The sequence below is a fragment of the Morone saxatilis genome, unplaced genomic scaffold (assembly GCF_004916995.1).
Source record: "Morone saxatilis isolate NCDOM2014 unplaced genomic scaffold, NCSU_SB_2.0 Contig18, whole genome shotgun sequence".
Lineage (NCBI taxonomy): Eukaryota > Metazoa > Chordata > Actinopteri > Moronidae > Morone > Morone saxatilis.
The window spans coordinates 28,034,106-28,041,844 of NW_023339740.1; positions in this window are offsets into that span (position 1 = coordinate 28,034,106).

The window sequence follows — 7,739 nt, forward strand, 5'->3', positions numbered from 1 at the left end:
TTGTAAGAGCAGAGTCAGATTTGAGTGTGCAATCCCGATCACACACTCGTTTCTGAGTCTGCTCTCTCGCTTTTCTTCAGCTGTTTCGCCTCCTGAGTACTTGAGATCACAAGAAGTCGCTTGCTAACCGTACTTGACTAGCAAGACTGGCAAGGACGCACCCGAATCCAGACGGTCTTTTTTCAAAGTTAAAGGAACAGTTTGTAAGATTTAGTGGCATCAGCGGTGCAGTTAAAGATGGAACCCCCTCATGTCAACCTCTTGTTCCAAGCATGTAGGAGAAACTATGATGGCCCCCAACCACCCCATATCTGGTTCAAATGGTTGTGAGGGCATCATTCAGCTCAGAAGTGACAATGAGTCTCATTTATTCTTATAATTGTGCTGTATCCAAACTTGTACAAACCTTTGTAACTCGCTAACCCCCTCCCACCAAAACTAGATCATTTGCCAACAGTTTTAAGGTAAATGTGTCCCAGTTTTTATTTTGCAAGTAGAAGGAAGGGTCTAACAGGATGAGCCCTCACTTCCAGGTCAGATTGAACAGGTGAAACTCTGCTCTCAGTCTGAGTTTACACTCTGGTGATTCCTGCTGCTACAAGTGGGCGCGAGCAGCTTTCATCAGTGCGAGCATGAGAATCTCTGTTGGCGCTCAAATGTGGTTACACAATTCCTCGTACTGCACAAATCATCTGTTACGCTCAGGAATCTGTTCCCCCGGCACGCACAAATCTGATTCTGCTCTTAGACATCCGTGCCTCTGTGGTTTATTTGCAGACTGAGAAGCACTCAAATTTGTTTTGTGCACTCTCAAATCTTTTTTCATCAATATACATTAATAAAATCTGAAAAAGAAATATGGTGCTGGCAAGAGCTGTATATGTGCTTGTGCATACAGTATGTGTGTATGTGTAATAGAGGGAGAGAAATATGTTACTTTGCATGTATATATAGATAGATGTTTGTTTGAAACAGAGAGAGGGAAAGTATTAACAAAAGATGCTTGTTAGTGCTTATTGCCCACAAATGAGTTTCTAAGTAGTATCTGCGTGCACATTTGTGGATATTTAGTGTGTGTGTGCGAGCAAGTGAGTGTCTGTGTCATCATGCCCCGCGAACAGATCTCATCCTAATTAAGACATGAAGCTTGTCATTTTAACATCCTCCACAATGCCCACAGGCACAGGCAGGCAAAGTCTCAAGTGCACTCAGCACCCCAGCAGATGGATTGTGTGCAAGTGTATGGGACTGCGTTCATGTGTGAGAGAGACATTTTCCTCATACCCTCTAGTTGCTGCTGCTCCACAGCTGATGGGGAGGATGAGGTTTTGTAAATGTGACGGGGAGGAAAAAAATAGAGGGAACAGAGAGCAAGAGAGAGGGAGGAAAAGAGATTGAGAGCCAAAGATGGAGATGAGAGAGACACGCAGCTTTTTTGCATGTATTCATTTATTTATTCATATTATACATGTGCAGTGATTGTACACTTGCATGCATGTGAGGCAGATCTCCTGTAAGCTTTTAAGCTACATAACAAGCTACTGTAAGACGAAATGTAAGACTGAATAAAGTAGGAAATAAAAAGAGCATGGTAAAAGAGAGAAAAAGCAGTGTCTTTCTCAGCATCAGCAGCAGCAAGCAGAACTAGGCCACCTCCCTGAGCCGACAGTAGTGACTGGGACAGCACAGACGGCACACACCAACCCACATACAGCTGAGATAAACTGTACGGCACAGATGGGACGCAGGCCTCAGTATGTAATGTGGAGCCTGGAGAGCTGCTCCCTGCTATTAATAGGCTAAACGGGAAAACTACTCACTTGCACTTTACCCCCAACTGCTGCAGAAAAGACATCTCAGTAACCAACAGTTAGCATGGTTGGTACTGGGCAGCTCCCAGGAGAGGATGCCTGGTTTGAATTTGAATAAGGAGGCTGATGAAAAGGAGCGTGCAGGCTCACAGGTACAAGAGTTTCAGTCAAGTAGCAACGACCACGGTTGAATTTTGAAACCAGTTCTGTAGAAAAGTTCTGAATGGCTCCAAGAAAACTTGCTGTATGGAAATTACCAGAAAAGCCTAGAAGCTTATTATTTATAATCTGGTAAAGACCTTGAAACCTGTTGCTTAAAAGTTGAAGAGGCTTTGGTTTGGGGTTGTCATGGTTGATTGACAGATGTATCAGCTTATCACAATCCACCGTAAGAAAGTCATCTGCTCGTCCTACGTCGGTGGAACACAGTGTCCACCGATCCATTTCCATCCATCTTAATGACGTCAGTATGGATCCTGATCCTGAGTTCCCTTGACTTTTGTAATAACTTTATGCAAATCAAAATCAGTGTGCACAATGATGGGGCAACTCCAGCAACATCTTAGAAAACAAAACACTAAAGTAAATGTTCAGAGAACTATTTTGCCAGTTTTCAACGACAGTTTTGGAATGTGTGTAAGAAGTTGTATAACAATGCACAGCGGCTAAAAGGCAATTGTGAAAAATGTTGGAACTTGAATGTAATTATCTTGACCTGGGATGGTGTATGCTGTAACAAAAGTCACCACTGATGTCCATTAACAGAGGAACATTTAAAATGTAAAATGTCAGCGTATCATTTTAATTATCTCTTTGACGATAAAGGCAAAGGTTTGGCTGGATGAAGCTGCCGGCAGAGCTCACACACCTACTCCCATTTATCTTATAACAGGTCCCTATCACACTCATGATGAAAGTTTAATCAAGGTAATGGCTGATAGGAAACAGCATTTAATCAAGCCATTAATAGTCTGCAGGGAATGAAGTCTAGCGGTAGTTTGACGACAGTTATTGGTGCTTTCAAACTTTTCAGCAAGTGATTAGAGGAATATTCAATAGTGATAAAAATCTAAGAGAATAACAGTTGTGTGACTTTTCTGACACCCACTATTCAACACTTAATGACCAGTATTGAGGTCCCATACATTTGCCAACAATGAGCTTTTCCTGCTTCGACACAGCTGTAAAGGAAAGCAGCACCTCATCAACTCCTTCCTGGTGTGGACTGTAGCCTACTGGTTGTTTCAGGACAGAACACAGGTCTCTGGTGGTATTTTTGTTGTTTCTTCATGATTTTTGTTTTCTATACTGCAGCATCGGTGTTTTGGTTCACTCTCAGCACTCTTATAGCCTAGTTTTTGGCCACATCAGGTGTCTTTAGTGAAAAGGCTCTAATCAACCCACTGTACACTACCTGCCGAGCACCAAACAGCAAACAATGTTAGCGACTATCTTGTGAACATAGTGGAGCATTTAGCAGCAAAAGAGCTAGATGTTCAATTCAATTCAATTCAATTCAATTCAATCCAATTCAATTCAAATAATCACATCTATTATATCAATCCAATTCAATTCAATTTTATTTGTATCCCTGAAATCCAGAAACAGAGCTAACAGAAGCTAAAAGATGAATGAATATCAGACTTACATTATCCTGGTGGATAGAAACATGACTCCAAAGGAATGCTAATGCTGCTCCGTAACTGCTAGATTTGTTAATAGGCAACTGTTTGCTAAAAGGTTTCTGAACTTCAACTGAAAAGACGATTTAAGATTCTTCAAGTTTTTTTTTATAAAAAAATATATTTTTGGTCTCTATAGTCTTTGATAGAAACTATTTATGTAATAAGTAACATTGGGTATGTGGGTATGTGCAAATACACTCACCAGTGTTATCTATTCCAATTGCTCAGATTTTTTCCAAAACTTTCAGTGAAATCCCTTTTATTAATGTCTATAGCCCTTTACCATTTCCCATATATAAAAGGACCAGTATGTAGAATTTAGTGGCATCTAGTGGTGTAGTTGTATATTACAATGTTGTCTTGTCTCACCCTCTCGTTTCAGGCATGACGGAGAAACTACAGTGGCTGCAAAACTCGCAGTTCTTATTTTCAGGTGATTATACACTAATGAAATTACACTATACTATATGCCATTTATCCCAACAGATCCTCCTAAATGTTACACACTGGACATTTAACATTGAGTTTGTGTTTCATTCCAAAATCTGGCTATGCTAACACTCACATCTCTGACTTATAACAGCAACCAGGCTTCAGCTAATGATCACTGAGGAGCTCTGCTGGAGCAGATGATGGAGCATCACTTTTAATTTCCCTGCCCTGGTTTTCTCAGGCGGTCAGGGAAATGTACCTTAGGACCTTCTGGTCGTAAGCCCACTTCTCTTAATGCAGAGCTATATTCCGTAAAATGGCACTGAAGGCCAAATGTTCTTTGAGGTCAGGGCCTGTACAGGGCCTGTAGAGATTACCTCCACAATGCCAATGTCATCATAATACCAAGAGTTTATTTATACATTGAGTCAATGCCAGCAGTATGTGACAGCTATTAGTCCGGTGGACCAAAGTGAAGTACAGTGGCCTATTATTGTGATAATAATAACAGCAGGATCCATTGGTCTGAAGGTTATTTCAGGGTGGGGTGGGATTACACAGTCAAATATCAAACCTTCAGACCAAATGTTAAAGTGCAACTCCAAAATCCATCTGTGAAGCCTTGATAATATATTATGTACTTCTCGGGATGTGGAGACATATCTGTCAAGGACTTGAGCCCCGTTTTTGGCTCTCAAACCAGAGTTTATTAAACCCAAATTCTGAAGGTTAAAGGATGATTTGTGATTTATGAATAGAAATAACACAACATCCATCCCAGTGTGTCCTCCTGGGCCAAATAATTAAATCTAGGATTGGCTAGGGGACTTCAGAATTATTGACTAAAGCCATTAAAAGTTCAGTCCAGGAGATCTGTATTGCTTTATTTATTTATTTGTTTATTTATTAATATTTTGGGGGACAAACACATGGTTTTCTTCTCCTGACCAGATTACATCCATAAACAGAGGGTTGTCTCTGTCTTTTGACAAGATTATTCCTGCAACAGCTTCCCATTTCTAGTCAGTGATTTTGCAGGTTATAATGGCAAATATGGTAGCTCGGTCAGTGGCCCTACCTTTTAAACTAGACTTGAATATTGATTGTTGCTAACTTCACTGCGTACCGTCCACATGTAGATGGATACCTACAGCAACCGAGTTTGAAGCATAAGGCCACTGACCAAGCTGCTGTATTCGACAAGTTGGGAGTGAGTAACTAAAGAAAATAATTTAGTACGTAATGTGCTGCGCTAGTTAGCTGGGCATGCTAATGGTTGCCGTTTATATTTAAAAGCAGATAGACTGTAAGGAATATATACAGGGTTTGGACAGTTTAGATCTTTGCAACACGTGGGGTGGGGTCTCTCTCTAGAGTGGGTACAAATGGTTAAAGAAGGACTGGTTGAGGACACTTTACCGTAGATGTGGTTTAAACACTGAATAATTTAATGACCTAATGTTTAATGAACATCTATGAAGTCCTCTACTGTACACTTTCTCCTCTGTACTTCATATAATTAGCTGCGAGAGACAGATGTCAATATCTGCCCAGCCACTTTCACTAATTCACAACAGACTGCAGCTTTGGGTACTGACACACACACAAACATACAAACACACGCACACACACAGCTGCAGGCTCTAAAATCATTCATGTACAGTGAGGAAAATATCGGTCTGTGTTGATGTGGAAAATCAGTTCAAGGAGAAGAGACAACTCAGTGTCGTGTCCCAGATGTTAGCAGTATTTGAAATAAATCTTATATCTCATATTTTCCTCTTTTTAGCCTGTAACAGATCACCGAAATGATCTCTCATGCAAAAAGCATCATGTTTGCCTTTAGGCTGGAAAGCACTGAGCAGAGCACAACCCTCTGCCCACGCTAAACACTTCACCAACTTGGAAGCAGAAGCCTCCATATTGTTATGTTTGTTTGTTGTTGTCTTGTGAGTTTTATAGACTAGCACGTGAAGCTAAGTGCTGTTTAGCATCTGACAACTGAGCCTTGGTTGTCAGACCTTTGAACCAGCAGTGGAATAGTAGGCTACTGGCAGCAATAACACAGATTATCTCATGATGGAAATCTGAATCACAGATCTTTTAATCAAAGATCTGTCCACCAAATTTTAACAAAAGATGTACATTACTTTATATAATACTTTTACAAGTTCAGCAGATGTATGTTAAGTTTAGGGAAAGTCAGACACTTTGAGTGGCGATCTCCTGCCCAAAACATTTTGCAGAGGAATTTAAAGTCTCACAAACATTTGCTTGCTTATGAATGACAACATGATGTTTTAAGCTGTTTACATGATCAGTGCTGTTGCTTTGCTATGGAGGACAGCAAGGGTCCAAACTTCAGTGGGGATGGGGGAACATGTGCGTCTCATATTTTGTCCCTCTCACTTTAATTGTTTCGTACTCACAAAAATTATTACAATGCACTCAGAGCAATAAGCTTAATGAGCTGTAATGAGTCATCTGGGGAGAGCTTTGCAGTCCTGGGTTTCACCTCTCAGGCCTCATACAGGCTCCCCTACCTAATTTGAGGTTATTGGGGCTGTATGTTGTGACAGCTCCTGCTTAGTGCTTGTGTGTGTCTGTGCTGTGTCAGTTACTGTGTCTGATTTGTCTTTTGAGGAGCTGATTGCAATAATCCAACCTGGTCTGAAGCACCTGGGTCCAGCGCTCTACAGAATATTAAAGTCCCAGCTTTCTGTGTGGCCTGCCCCATTTTGCTTTATTTTCCTTATTGTATCCTCTGATATCCACCTCCATTCACACGCACACCCCTCATATCCGTAGTTGCATTTTAGTTTTTTTTTAAATTCATTACAATAAATAGCCAAACACACACTTAAGGGCTGATAAAAAGTACTACTTTAATTGATTTAATCTGTTTAATATGGTTTAATCTATTTAACAAATGACCAATACTGTTAGTGTAACACTCGCCTGGGACCAAGAAAAAGATTTAATCCTTTATAAAATGTTTCATATAAATGTTTCATACAAAACTCTTTAAAATGTCTAATCTCCAGCAGTTAAGTTTAGTTTTTATTCATAGTTTTTACAACTGCTTTGTTGTCCCTACTCTGTGCTTCCAACAGACTCCAGCAGTGGGTTTAGTTCTGCAGCGACCTTCTGTAGGTGGCGCTTTATTCTTTGTTGAGCCATAGTTGCTACTACTGGTCAAGCTCATTTCCCAGTTCTTGTTCTGATCAGCGTGCTCGCCTTCAGCAAAGCTTAACACAATCTGTTATTTCATACAACCTGCAGTTGTTGATACTGCTGCTGCCACAAAGTGTTCCTGTTTACAGGAGGCAGCTAACAGAGACGGGGTGATAACACATACAGCTAATGTGGGGAAATGAGTTTCAGAATTGCATTAACTATAATAGTATAAATTATACTCAAATGGACGAACCTATTCCCTCACAAAGGCTTTATCAAAGATTCCATATCTACCAAGCATATTGCTTCTTAGTCTGAAGATAAAGCTGAGCCAAAGCGCTAATTGAATATCACAACATGTAAAAATTGGATATGAGTGGGTCGTTAGAGCTTAATCTGTGATAATTTACAGCAGGAAATTTAAGCTCTTAGGGCATTAGCTCACATCATGTAAATGATCATTATAACCATCAACTTTGATTATATACAACTAATGCACACACAAACCTTCCACTCCCACGCATGTGCGCCTGCTGCAGGGCTGCGGGGAATGATGCTGATGTGGCAAAACACACACACACACAGCCAGTGTATCCTGCCCAACAGCATGCCATCTTGGTAATATTGGGCATCA